This window comes from Hibiscus syriacus, unplaced genomic scaffold (genome assembly GCF_006381635.1).
Source record: "Hibiscus syriacus cultivar Baekdansim isolate YM2019G1 unplaced genomic scaffold, ASM638163v2 tig00111402_pilon, whole genome shotgun sequence".
Taxonomy (NCBI): domain Eukaryota; kingdom Viridiplantae; phylum Streptophyta; class Magnoliopsida; order Malvales; family Malvaceae; genus Hibiscus; species Hibiscus syriacus.
Genome location: NW_024063082.1, coordinates 1926347 through 1941167, shown reverse-complemented (window position 1 = coordinate 1941167; position 14821 = coordinate 1926347). Strand labels below are relative to the sequence as shown.

The window sequence follows — 14821 nt, the reverse complement described above, 5'->3', positions numbered from 1 at the left end:
TTTTAGTTACTAGCCCTGTTTTAGGATGTTACACACATTGACTCTAGGTTGGCCGTTATACTTAACCTTCAATGTTTCGGGCCGACCATATGATCGATTTGCTTGCCACTATGATCTCTATGGCCCCATTTAATCTCGTCGTGAAAGGCTACAAGTTTACATATCCGATGCTGGTATATTTGCGGTAACTTATGTGCTCTACAACATCGCTGCAACGAAAGGGCTGGCTTGGCTTATGTGCATCTATGGGTACCTCTGCTCATCGTGAACGGCTTTCTTGTTCTGATTACCTACTTGCAACATACTCACCCGCGTTACCGCATTACGACTAGTCGAAATGGGATTGGTTGCGAGGAGCACTGTCGACGATGGATTGAGATTACGGGGTATTGAATAAAGTGTTCCATAATATCACAGACACGCATGTGGCTCACCATCTCTTCTCGACGATGCCGCATTATCATGCCATGGAGGCCACTAAATCAATCAAACCTATACTGGGAAAGTATTATTCCTTCTATGGGACGCCGGTTTACATGGCAATGTGGAGGGAGGCAAGAGAGTGTCTTTACGTCGAGCCCGACGAAGGCATGGTCGAAAAGGCTTTTACTGGTATCGCAATAAGTTCTGTGACCAACTTCCGGCAGCCCACCAGTTTAGATCGATGAAAGCGTACTTACTAGACTAGTGTTTGCTAGGGAAGTGCAAGTGCTGCGCTAATAAATTATGGAAGAAACAAATGTACCAAAATGAAAGAAAAGATGGTAGAAAAATATGGAAGAGTTGTCTTCTAGTTATTATGTTCTAAGTGCTGCATTAATAAACGATGGTAGAAAAACTGTGCAAGTGCCGAAATGTTTTTATGAACACTAATAAATCCTACTTCAACCATAACTTAGGGTGCTTAAGGATTTAAATTGAATTATAATTTTTTAAAGGGCTAAAAATGAAATTTAATCAATTTTCAAGAGGTCTAAGCCTCAGGCTCAACTTCAGCCACGCACATGCCAACCGCCTACCTGTATATAATTAAGGGTGAAGTACATAAATTATCAATAAAACTATAGTAAAATGATTTTTTAGATATTAAAGTTTTACAATTTATAAAATGATCATTATATATTTTAAATAATAATAAAATAATCATTAAATTTATTGAATTATTATAAAATGATCCTAATCTTATCGATATTTATTACTATTTTATAATGTGCAAGAATAATTTTATAATAATCTGATAAGTTTAATGATTATTTTGTAACTTTAAAAACTTTAATGACTAAAAGAATTATTTCAACATAATTTAGTGATTTATATAGTCTAACTGTAACTAAATATTTAAAATAACCTAAACAGATAGTTAAAGATATTGCTATGAGTATGCATTAGGAGACTCCATCTAGATCGAACAGACAATGGCTATGGCATCTGCTGATCTGCAAATGTACATTGCACCAATGGTCCACCGCCATTGACAAACAAGTTAGCTATACCAATAATTCCTAACTACAAGTATCTTCCCTATGTTCAATATTTATTATCTTTCTCCGTCAATTTCACCACGTTTTCCTTCCTCTTTTGCTCATAGAAGCATACTATTGAAGACGAGGCCAACCTAGAGGGTAACATAATTTCCCACAGCTTGCATCACATTTTCACCCGTCTACATAAAATGGGGAGATTCCATGAGATCCAGGCTATGGCATCTGTAACTGTACATTGCATGAATCCCAGAGACAGTTATTGGCTATGCCAATGGCTCCTCACTATACAAGTCTCTTCCCTGTATATATTATGTGCAAATGACATTCATTTCTTTGAGAACGATCTGTTTCACTTGCCGGGACTTGTGCAAGAATATGACGTGGATTCATTCAATATGCCGGTTGTCCTCTTGGAACGACCGCACTAACATGCTTGCTCGTGCCCACAACGATCTAGTAGCCATCTTGTTGATTTAGTTCATCCAACTAACCAAATGAATTTATTTCATTCTTATCGTCCTCGTCGCCTCCACCAGAAACAAAATATTGCATAATTTATTTCATCACATACTTTTTTGCTGTCATCTTACTTCGATTGGTCAAATTAAGGCAACAGTATAAGTCCTACTGGCCAGTAGCCACTGGTCTTTGTAGGTGAGCGTTTGCCCCATGAGAAGAGTACAAAACAAGTTAGCATTGTACTTGTAATGTCTCTAAAGTAGTTGTTCTATTTACTCTTATTATCACGTAAGATGTATTGTATTCTTGAGATTTCAATAATGCTACAGTCCAATATATATCAAGAGTCTCTATTGTACATATGATGGTAGTTAATGAGACTCATTTTCTTTGAGAACGATCTATTTGATTTGCAAGAATCTGATATGGATTCATTACCCCTTGCAAACAAGAAGCAAGGGAGATCATTGAAAAAGAAGGATCGTTCAATCTTGTTTCTTTTTAATATTCTTTCTACAATTCTTTTTTAGGTGGAGTGTGAAGATTGCCAGTTGCCGCTACTATATGACTTGCATTAATTTCTATCACATATAAAACTAATCCATTTTACACGTGAAATTAAATTCTATCACATATAAAATATAACACAATAAATATATAAAAAATATTATTATCAATGTGTCATTTTCGTGCCACTATCACCTTGTATTTTCTATCAAAATGCATAATTGAGATTCGTAATTTAAAAAAATAGATATAATATCTTGATTGTATAAATATTATTAATTTGTAAAATATTACAAAGTGATAATATTATTAATTTGTAAAATATTACAAAGTGATAATATTATTAATAATATAATTTTAAAATTGCGAAAAAAACCACTCAAACGTTTAATTTGAAGGGGAAAAAGTAGGATAGTTAAGATGTTAAAACTTGAAAGTCAAGAAGGGGGCTGAATGGGTCAAAAAGGGGGAGGGGCACTGAATTTCGTGCCTAATTTTTTGGTGCCCAATTTTGTTGAAAATGATAATATAAATAATTATAATTTAGTCCCTGCACTTTATAGTATTTATAAGATTAATCATTAAGCTTCAATTATAAATACTCTAACCCATTTAGTTTCAAAACCATCCCAAATCATTTCTTTCTCCCAATACTAGAGAGCTTTCTTGTGAGTGTTTTGTAATCACCTGTAAATTTTTTCTCTTTATTAAAAGATCTGCAGCAGTTCGGAGACGTAGGTAAAATTGGTTGAACTCCGTTATCAATTTCGGGTATTATTTTTTCGCTTTTATTTCGCATTCTCACTAATCTGGTTATATGGAAATTACTCATTTTAATTCCCAACAACTGGTATCAGAGCTTTTGGTGGTTAATTTTGTCAGTTTTTCTTCGAGGTTATTATTCACATGAATAGTGAATAGTAAAATTTGGTCGGCGATACGAGTTTGTCGACAGAGGTGTTCTAATACACGGTGGTTCGCAAGAATTGTCAGAAACTATCCAAAAGAAGCCAGATTCGTGTATGAGCGATGGCTGCAGACGAATGGAATGTGAAAATTTAAAAGTTCGATGGTGCGAACTTTGGCTTTTAGAAGATACAGATTGAAGAGTTTCTGTACCAGAAAAATCTATATCAACCTCTCTCATGAAAGCAACTAGAGGGCATGAAGAATGAAGACTGGACTCTTTTCGACAGACAAGCACTCGGAGTTTTCCGACTGACATTATCCTGTAATGTTGCTTTCAACATAGCAAAGGAAAAGACCACGGCGGGTCTTATGGGGACTCTCTCCAGTATGTATGAGAAGTCATCGGCCTCAAACAAAGTTCACTTGATGAGGCGATTATTCAATTTGCAGATGACGGAAGAGGCATCAGTGGCTCAACACCTAAATGAACTCAACACAATCACAACCCAGTTTAGTTCCGTGGAAATTGAATTCGATGATGAAGTTTAAGCTTTAATTATCTTATCATCTCTACCAGACAGTTGGAATGCTATTGTTACAGCAGTCAGCAGCTAATCGAGAAATAGTAAATTGAAATTTGACGATGTTCGAGATCTGGTATTGAGTGAAGAAATTCGACGGAGATAATCGAGTGAAGCATCAAGCTCCTCAGCCTTGCACACGAAGTCTAGAGGGAGAAATTCATAAATAAATTCAAATTGTGGCAGATCGAAATCCAGAACGGGAAAATCAAGAACGGGAAAAAAAGATTTTAACTGTTATAATTGTGGCAAGAATGATCACTTTAAAAGAGATTGTCGAGCACCGAAGAAAGATATCGGTGCACAGGAATCTGCCAACATGACAGAAGAGACATGTGATGGAATGATTCTAAGCGTCAACAGTCCGATTGAATCATGGATCTTGGATTCAGGGGCATCTTTCCACTCCACCCCATGCCAAGAAATCATTGAGAACTATGTCAGTGGTGATTTTGGGAAGGTTCATCTAGCTAATGATGAAACCTTGAAGATCATCGGAAAATGAGACATCTTATTAAAGTTGCAAACCAGACCACCTGGAAGCTGAAATGAGTGAGACATATTCCTGGCCTCAAAAGAAATTTGATTTATGTAGGACAGCTTGATGAAGAAGGATATAATACAATACTTTCATGTTGTGAATGGAAGATTACCAAAGGAGCACTCGTCATCGCTCGTGGTAAGAAGACTGATACTCTCTATGTAACCTCAAATTTAGAGAATAACATTGCAATAGCAGATGTTGATGGAAAATCAAACCTATGGCACCAAAGGCTTGGCCATATGAGCGAGAAAGGGATGAAGACACTTTTGTCAAAAGGGAAGCTGTCCGATCTAAAGAATATAGATGTCGGACTATGTGAGGATTGTATCTTTGGCAAACAAAAGAAAGTCAGTTTTGCAAAGATTGATAAGACACCCAAGGCTGTAAAGTTAGAGTTGGTTCATACTGATGTATGGGGACCATCTCCAGTTCTATCTCTTGTAGGCTCACTATATTATGTCACCTTCATCGATGATTCTACAAGGAATGTGTGGGTTTATTTTATGAAGAATAAATTAGAAGTCTTTGATACCTTCAGAAAATGGAAGGCCATGGTGGAAAATGAGATTAGTCTGAAATTCAAGCGGTTGAGGTCTGATAATGGAGGAGAGTACAAAAATAGCGGATTCAGATAATTTTGCTCAAACAATGGGATCAAGATGAAGGCAACAGTTCCCATGACACCGCATCATAATGGTGTAGCAGAGCATATGAACATAACTCTGAATGAACGTGCCAGAAGCATGAGGATACATGCCGGATTGCCCAAATTGCTATGGGCTGAAGCTATCAACACTACAGCTTACCTGATCAACTGTGGGCCCTCAGTTCCCTTGGATGGTGGAATACCAGAGGAAGTTTGGAGCAAGAAAGAAATAAACCTTTAACACTTAAGAGTGTTTAGTTGTATTTCTTATGTACACATAAATTATGCTGAAAGAAGTAAACTTGACGCCAAGTCCAACAAATGTATCTTTGTTGGTTATGGTGGTAATGAGTTCGATTACCGGTTTTAGGACTATGAAAATCAAAAGATCATCAGAAACAGATATGTTATTTTCAATGAGAATGTGATGTACAGAGACAGGTTAACCGTAGAATCAAATAGCTCCAATACCGAAGCTGAAACAAAGAAATTTACTGAGTTTGAGGAGATTTCTGGAAATGATGTTCAGATCAATCCTGAAGCAGTTCAAGAAAAACCAGGCACACCAGAACTGAGACACTCCTCCAGAATTCCTAAACCAACCCATCGTTATTCGTCTTCTTTGCACTACTTGTTGCTGACTGACAATTGTGAACCAGAGTGCTATGATAAAGCAATGCTGGTAGAGGATTTAGTCAAGTGTGAGTCTTTCATGAAAGATGAGATGAACTCACTTATGTCAAATCAGACGTGAGAATTAGCTGAATTACCACCAGGCAAGAAAGCGCTCCATAACAAGTGGATTTATAGGATCAAATAAGAGCACGATTGGAGCAAACACTACAAAGCAAGATTGGTTGTCAACGGTTTTGAGCAAAAAGAAGGTTTTGACTACAATGAAATTTTCTCTCCAGTCGTGAAGATATCTACAATCAGACTGGTGTTGAAAATTATAATTGCAGAAAATTTATATCTTGAGCAATTAGATGTAAAGACAGCTTTCCTTCATGGTGATTTGGAGGAAGAAATCTATATGAGGCAGCCAGAAGGCTTCATAGAGGCAGACAAGAAAAACTTGATATGCAGGTTAAAGAAGAGCTTGTATGGTTTAAAACAAGCTCCTAGACAGTGGTACAAGAAGTTCGATATCTTCATGAGTAGCAGTGGTTTTACCAGATGCCAAGCAGATCATTGTTGCTACATCAAGAGGTTCGACAACAGCTTCATTATTTTATTATTGTACGTTGATGACATGCTCGTTGCAGGCTCAGTCATGCAAGAGATTATAAACTTGAAGCAAAAATTGTCAAAGCAGTTTGCAATGAAATATCTAGGCGCTGCAAAGCAGATTCTTGGGATAAGGATCAAGAGAGACACAAAGTCAGGGACTTTGATATTATCACAGGCTGAGTACATCAACAAAGTACTCTCCAGGTTCAACATGCAAGATGCTAAACCAGTAAGTACACCTTTAGGTGTTCATTTTAGACTCTCCAAAGAACAGTCACCAAAGACGAAAAAAGAACATGCACACATGGTGAATGTGCCGTAAGCAATTGGAAGTCTAATGTATACCATGGTTTGTACTAGACCAGATATTGCTCAAGCAGTGGGAGCTGTTAGCAGGTACATGAATAATCCAGGCAAGGTACATTGGGAAACAGTCAAATGGATCCTTATATATCTGCGGGGTACTACAAACAAAACACTGTTTTAAAGGTGGAGATACGATACTGACATGCTATGTAGATGTTGACTTAGTCAGAAATGTTAACATTAGAAGGAGCACTACAAGGTATGTCTATACTCTAGGAGGTACTGCAGTGAGTTGGGTTTCTCAACTACATATGATATTTGCTCTCTCTATAACTGAAGCAGAATTTGTTGTTGTTACAGAAGCCAGCAAGGAGATGGTTTGGCTCCAAAGTTTCTTGGAAGAGTTAGACAAGAAACAAGAAAACAATGTCTTGTATTGTGACAGTCAAAGTTCTATCCATCTAGCGAAGAATCTGTCTTTTCATTCCAAGACGAAGCACATACAATTGCAATATCATTTTATCTGGTCTCTTTTGGAAGATGAGATTTTGAAACTTGAAAAGATTAGTGGAGCTCAAAATCTGGCAGACATGTTAACAAAGACGGTGACTACGGACAAACTGAAGTTGTGTTCAGCTTCAGTTGACATGCTACAGTAACAAGAGCATAATTGATCGAGGTGTGAAGACAAATTAAAATCAGTCTTCATGTGGGAGATTGTTGAAACTTGAAAGTTAAGAAGGGGGGCTGAATGGGTTAAAAGGGGGGAGGGGCATTGAATTCGATGCCCAATTTTTTGGTGTCCAATTTTGTTGAAAGTGATAATAGGAATAATTATAATTTAGTCCCTGCACTTTATGATATTTATAAGATTGGTCCTTAAACTTCAACTATAAATACTCTAACCCATTTAGCCTCAAAACCATATCAAATCATTTTTTTTCTCCCAATACTAGAGAGTTTTCTTGTGAGTTGTGAGTATTTTGTAAACACCTATAAATTTTCTCTCTTTATTAAAAGATCTGCAACAGTCCGTAGACGTAGGTAAAATTAATTAAATTCCGTTATCAATTTCAGATATTATTTTTTCACTTTTATTTCATATTCTCACTAATTTAATTATAAAAAAATTACTCGTTTTAATTCCCACCCATCAAAGTCAGAATAAGATTTAAGTGAGAGATGCAACCAAATGTTTAATTTGATGTCCTGATTCGACTCTTATCAGACTGGACAAGAAGCCAACTTTTGTCGGGAAAAAAAGGCTTTCCCATAAACAAAACGTGTCTGTTTGGTCACTTCCTTTCTCTTCACTTCTTTTAATGGTGGATCGTGGATACCATTTTCATCACATATATTTTTTTGCGGTCAGCTTACTTAGATTGGTCAGATTAAGGTAACAGTATATATATGCCCCACAGGTGTCAGCTGCAGACTTTCACTGGTCTTTATAAGATAAGTATGCATTAGGAGACTCCACGTTTCCAGCTGGCAATGGCTATGACATCTGCAAATGTACATCGCACAAATGCAACTAACGAATTAGCTATGCCCATAATTCCTCGCTACAGGTCTCTTTCTCTCTTCCCATGTCCAATATTTATTATCGTTATCCCTCCATTAAACTAATTGTTTATCACTTCCTTTTCTCTCTTTTTTTCCTCAGAGAAACGTGCTATTGAAGACAAGGCCATTCCAAGATGGGTACCATCAAGGATATGCTGAGCAAGATTTTGCCGGTTACTTGTATTAAGGTGGCGGAGTTTGGTTGTGCTTCCGGTCCCAACACCTTCATCCCAATATATGAAATTATGAATACAGTCAGTAGGATTTGCCAGCAACAACACTGGGAATCACCTGAGCTTCAGGTGTTACTAAACGATCCCCACAATGACTTCAACACTGTCTTTAGATCTGTTCCTACAATGCGAGGCTCATGGAAGACAAGGGACACCCAAGGGGACCTTGTTTCATAACCGGGGTAGCAGGTTCCTTTTACCAAAGACTTTTTCCAAGCAAGACCATTCACTTTGTTCATTCTTCTTATTCTCTTCATTGGCTCTCAATGGTTTGTAAACAATTCTAACGAATGTTATTGCATAGGAACATTAATATTACATTACATTACAAATTTCATCACAAATTTGATCCACAACTTTCTTCTCACACCTATTTTAATCATTAAAATTTAAACTCTTTTAATTTACTCACTAATCTTTGATTTACTCTTATGTTGTTAACTCTGCCATTAAATACTTGATGGCCTTATGATTGAACATTTTCCTTTTAAAGGTTATGAAATGACCTCAAAATTTTGTTATTTTTGTGTAAAACTCCTAAGTTTAAATTTTCTTTGATTTTTTAACAATAAATCATATTCTTCCATATTTCATCAGTGGAGAGGTAGAGAAAAAAATGAGTTGTATAGATCATAGTTATTTAGAGTTTTATGAGTTTTGGGTTTAAATTGAATTTCGTGAATTTTAAAGTGATTTGAGTAAAATTTAAACTGATAGAGTGGTAGGAGAGAACGAGACAAGTTTGCCAATATCTTGAATTATCATAGACTATATCAAATAGTGGTAATTACAGCATCGATGTGAGATATAGATGAAATTGTAAAATTTTCATAATAAAAGAAAGAAAGAGTGACTTAGGAATCATATGAATTGATATGGACTGATTTTTATTGACATGTCATTCATATGTTATTTTTTTATATTTTTTATTTTATTTTCTTTCTCTGAAGATAAAAGTGTGACTTAGGAATCACATGAATTGATGTGGACTGATATTTATTAACATGGCATTTATATGCTATTTTTTATATAACGTCTGAGTGATCAAGATAAAAATAAATCAAAAGTTTAATAAGTAAATTACAATATTTTAAATTTTAATGACTAAAATTGTCACACCCCAATATGAGGTTAGATTTCTTTAAGTTTAAATATGTGAAATGATATGAAGTTAGTTGGCAAATAATTATTTTATCATATCTTTATATTATTAAACAAATTGATGAGGATAGAGTAGGTAAAAGAGGACAAGTTGTTGGGTGGATTAGATTAATAATAATGACATTGTCTGGAACCTTATCGTTACCCTCACCACTCAAAATTCCAGCCTGTACAGCAGTTTCATAAAGAACAACTTCATCGGGGTTAACTTGGATCCTTCTCTACTACCTGAATCAAGATTCGAGTTTGGGCAGCATTGATTTCATTGAAGATGAACCTGTTCTACTGTCACAAGTCAAGGTTAGACAAGAATATGAGATTGACCTCACTACTTTTACTGGGCTATACCGATATCGACTAGGGGATGTGGTGGAAGTGAGCGGATTTCACAACCGGACATCAAAGCAGAATTTTATATGCAGGAAGAAGCTAATATGGGCTGTTAACATCGACAAAAACACTGAAAAGAACCTTCAGTTAGTGGTCGAGAGAGGGTCCGAGCTGTTAAGCAATCACCGAGCCGAGTTCATCGATTTCACGAGCAGTGCCGAAGTCATGCGTAAGCCGGAACAATAATGAATGTTTTTAATAGTTGACCCAAGATAAGCCTCGTCAATCTCTTTAATCTTCGTCAGGACCATGGAGCAGAAAAAGGTTGAAGAAGATACAAAGAAAGGAGATGAATCTAAAGGAGAATCTGCTCAATAACCTCAAGAGGTTATCTTGAAAGTTTACATGCACGGTGAAGCTTGTGCTCAAGAGATCAAAAAACATATCAAAAGAATGAAAGGAAGGTGTTGTTCAGACCTCGTGTGGCGTTGGATCTGGATCAGGCACGAGACAAAACGGTGAGATAAGGAATTGAATCAGACTCGCGGAACGATTGACGGGCATATTCGTTGATGAAAATGACGTGGATTTGTTGCTTCAATAGAGCGATAGAGATGATAGGGTTCTTCAATGGTTACAAGCTTTAGATATGCAATTAATCGGCGATTGTTGAACCGATGAGAGGCTAAAACCTTTGTTGAAAGTCAACGTATCAAACGGCATCGCCGAGGATCGATTATTAGCTCATTTGAGTCGGTGCTTTGAGCCATCGGAAATTGGTATACTGGGGAGGTATTCTTGCATTCCATTGGTTTCAGTTTGAGTATGTGATAAAATGAGGAAGGCGAAATTACTAGGTTAGTCATCCAAGTTTGTTAAAAAAAAAACTTAATCTTGTCTTTTAGCTTTCGTATTATTATGATTATGGCATAATGGTTTAAATAAGAATAATTTAGTCCATGGTGTTAGTAATTAAATATTATTGGCTCTTCAAGTTTTTAGTTTTGCAAATTGAGTCACCAAATTATTAATTAGATTCTAATAATTTATTTTTATGGAAAGGAAAATTATTTGAAGTCGTATTTGTACGGTGGATGGTCCGTGTTCATGAGAAAAAGATGGAAGTTAGAAACCAAGTTGATGAGATTAAATTTAAGAGTCATATTTTGGGTTTTGTTGACGTCCTGAATCTGAATCTGAAGTTTGTTTTGTCAAATTCAAACTCGGTAAGCTGTTTTTGACTGATTTATCACCCGATTCGATCCGTTTTTCGGAATTAAGCTCTGTTTTTTTTGTAATTTCTGTTGATATGCATCTGAGGAATTATTGGAAGTTGATTTCAAGATCGAGGGCGTTCAAATGGAAATTAATGGTCGATCAGTATGGCACGAAAATCGAGGTAATACTTTACTACCTCTTTATGCTTTATGGAACATGTTGATATTGGTAAATGCATGAATAAGATAACGTTTGTCACTTTTGTGGAGTTGAATAATTTATTCACTCGATATGAATGTGGTAGAAATTCTGTAACTGAATACGGATCGAATGACTAATATAAGAGATTGAGGAATTGTTATAATTAAATTACAAGTTTGTGATAAGTAATAAAGAAATCAGCCCTGGATTTGTAACTTATATTTTATATCATCAAAGGTTAAATGTTAAAGGTACTTATATGAGAAATTATGAGAATATTTCGATTAGGTAAAATTACAAAATTACCCTTATGTTGGAAAATGACAAGAATTGTCCCTGGAAGTGGATTAGTAAATCTGAAAAGACATATTGATCTGATAAATTTATTGATGTGCATAAGAAATGTTAGTTTTACTTGAAAATTATGGATAACTGGTTTTTAACCTCAATAGGGATTTTGCAAGATACTAGAAGTCTGTTAAGGAATCATTTCAAGATCAGAGAATGTTCGAGGAAACAACTAACCATAGGATCTTTAAATTATAAGTATGCTCGTTAAGAGTTAATACTGAAATCATCTGGTTAAAAAATTACAAAAATGCCCTTGAAAGGTAAAAATAGCTCGAGTTGACCCTGAATGAGAAAGTTCTTGGAGGATTTGTACTTAACTCAATGAATTACGTATTTAATTGTTAAGATCCTGTCTTTGTACATAAAATTTCTGATAACCTATTGGTAACATCTGAGAAGACAATCGATCTGAAAATCTTCGAGTTAAGAATAAATTATCGATGGTGCTCTTTTGTAAGAATTATTTGAAAGGTCTGGAATAAATGATAAGTTGGAATTAAATAATAAGACATAATTGAAGGAAAGAATTGAAATACACCGGATCTGTAAAATGATCAGAATACCCTTGTAATGAAAAAGACTCAAGAATATTACCAAGCTCAGGAATGATTGGATATCCTCGAGCTCTGAAAAGAATGGAATAAAACTGGGCACCAGAATGACCAAAATACCCTTATGACCTAAAATTAGTAGAAGTGTTGGATTAATTAAGGAATCCAAATAAACATGGATATGGTACTGCTCTTAAAAGTTGTGGATCATATATTAAGCCGAGCAATCAATGCTAGTGTATATGTCAGTACCTGAAATGTATAGATGTTACTTGAATGCGTGTTCGTCTTCTCAAGTGTGGTTCAATGATAATTTTGAAAGTACTCAGCTCAACTCAACTCTAGGTCGCATTCGATAATAAGAAATGAATATTTGTTAGACAAATCAACCACGAAGACCAAATTAAACTAAACGGAAGTACAATATATATATGAAATTCAGAAACGTCTGGATTATCTGGAAAGCTCTGAAGTAATCGGGATAGACTTGACTGATAAACGAACTGAGTAACCTCAATGACTGAGGATTAGTAGGTGATTTGATGAGTTTGGGAACACTGTTGAACTTACATGATGAATTATCCTTATGGGTCATAAAACATGAATCAAGTACGTATGTATTTCCTGATATCGTTGAAATATGGAAATGAAATAAAGACTATTGGAAGATCTATTCAGCGATGATTACGAAGATGATTTATGGACAAGAATTTTGGTATTAAAGAGTAAATACTCTGAAAAGGCAGTAAATTGACGGGTCAACATGCATTAGTTCAGAGAGCTTGTTCAGTTCGAATTGTTTGATAAATCGATCGATTAACATGGATTGTAAATGTCTTGAAGCTTCGTTTCTCCTTTATTAGCTCAAATCACTCTGGGCATTCTGGAACGCTTTACTGATGCACATGAATCATAGTGGAATTCTAAAGTATCAACTTTAAATGTCTGATTAGATCGGTTAATAATCAATTCTCTCCAATAGGACCTTGTTCTTAGAATCCGATCAAATTGCACGAGCTTCATGTTATCCTTACCGATAATTACAGAATGCCTCTGAAAAATACTTGGATCCTCTAGTGTGTTCCCTAATTATTACTGAACTGTTTTATTGGTTTTAATATGAGGTACACTGAGTTCTTTGGTTACTGTTTTATTGATGCGCCAATTTAATGTGATGATTTATGGAATTTGTGACACGGTGCAATTGAACTTTTGGATTGAATTATAATAGTATAGCTTTGATCAAGCTAATAAACAGAATGGGCCTAATGTGACTCTTGGGGCCCCAAGATACATTAGGTTGGCTTCCCTTGCTGTGTGCTTAGGGTAAGCTATATGGACTTGGACTTACGGGCCTAAGGATACAAGCTCTAAAGCTTATCCTTAGGTTGGCTTTCTTTTTGCTGTGTGCTTAAAGTAAGTTATATGAAAAATAGTTTTGGGAACTACTGATGGTGTACAAGAAAAGGGTTTAAACTATGATTTTCAAAAGTTAAACTCTTTTATGAATTTATGAGATTTACTGGACTATGATTTGTTTAATGTACCTATTGTGATTTTAAGGTAATATTGGGACACACTGAGCCTAGCTCACCTTTCGAAAATGTTTTTCCCCTTTCAGATACTGTTGGTTAGATATCTCGGTTCGAGCACTTGGAGGATCAACATATCTCTTGAAGTATATCTGATTGTAATGTTTTATCTTGCTAGTTGACTTTATTTTTGTGACATGGACCTTATTTTAAAGTATCGTATTTTAGGATGATGACACTTTTACTATTACTGTTCGGTTTATTGTGATTTTGATTTTGAAGACCTGTTTTAAATTAATTTATTACTTACTGGTATTATATTTACAAGTTGGGTTTTGATAGTATAATATCATGTCATTTATAATGTGATTTTACAATGATTGAATAACGGTTTCAGAAAATGTCTTTAAGAATCATGTATGTGATCCACTAGACTTAGTCGAAATGCATAGTCCGGGTCTAGGGGGTTACAAAAATAGAAATAAAAAGAAAATTGATTAATGAATTTGTAATTTACCCTTGATATTAACTTTTATTTATATGATTGGGCGTGAGTTTTAGGTCCCGAAAGGAGTTGAGAATAACAAGGGGAACGTATATATATATATCAAAGCAGAGTCCACCTAATGTATCCAAAGCTTATTTGGAACAATTCCAAAATGATTTCTCAAGTTTTTTACGTTATCGTTCCGAAGAAATGATAACTGGAGGGCGAATGGCGATTACCTTAAATGGTAGGAGCGTCACGGATCCCACTAGCAAAGATTGTTGTTGCCTATGGGAACTTTTAGCTAAATCACTCCATGACTTGGTGGCCAAGGTTTAGTGTTTTTCTTTCTCATTGTGTACATAGATGTTGTGTGTTATATATGTACACGTTATATTGTGTTACAATAACATATTTGGTTGGTAGGGATTGGTGCATGAATCTGATGTGGATTCATTCAATACACCTTACTATTATCCATGTGAAGAAGAACTTAGGGAAATCATTAGTCATGTCACTCGGTGA

The 14821-nt window shown here is 35.4% G+C and overlaps 1 protein-coding gene and 2 pseudogenes across 1 annotated transcript in view; 2 read left to right on the top strand and 1 right to left on the bottom strand.

Annotated features, from left to right (window-relative positions):
- The window catches only part of LOC120162341, a 12919-nt pseudogene extending 12231 nt beyond the window's left edge, over positions 1 to 688 (top strand).
- The window catches only part of LOC120161617 (transcription initiation factor TFIID subunit 11-like), a 24701-nt gene extending 20008 nt beyond the window's left edge, over positions 1 to 4693 (bottom strand). The window contains exon 1 of the mRNA XM_039171837.1: positions 4668 to 4693. The gene's annotated coding sequence lies outside the window, so the exon portion shown is untranslated. The remainder of the gene's footprint in view (positions 1 to 4667) is intronic.
- On the top strand, positions 1484 to 14821 carry LOC120162339 (annotated as a pseudogene).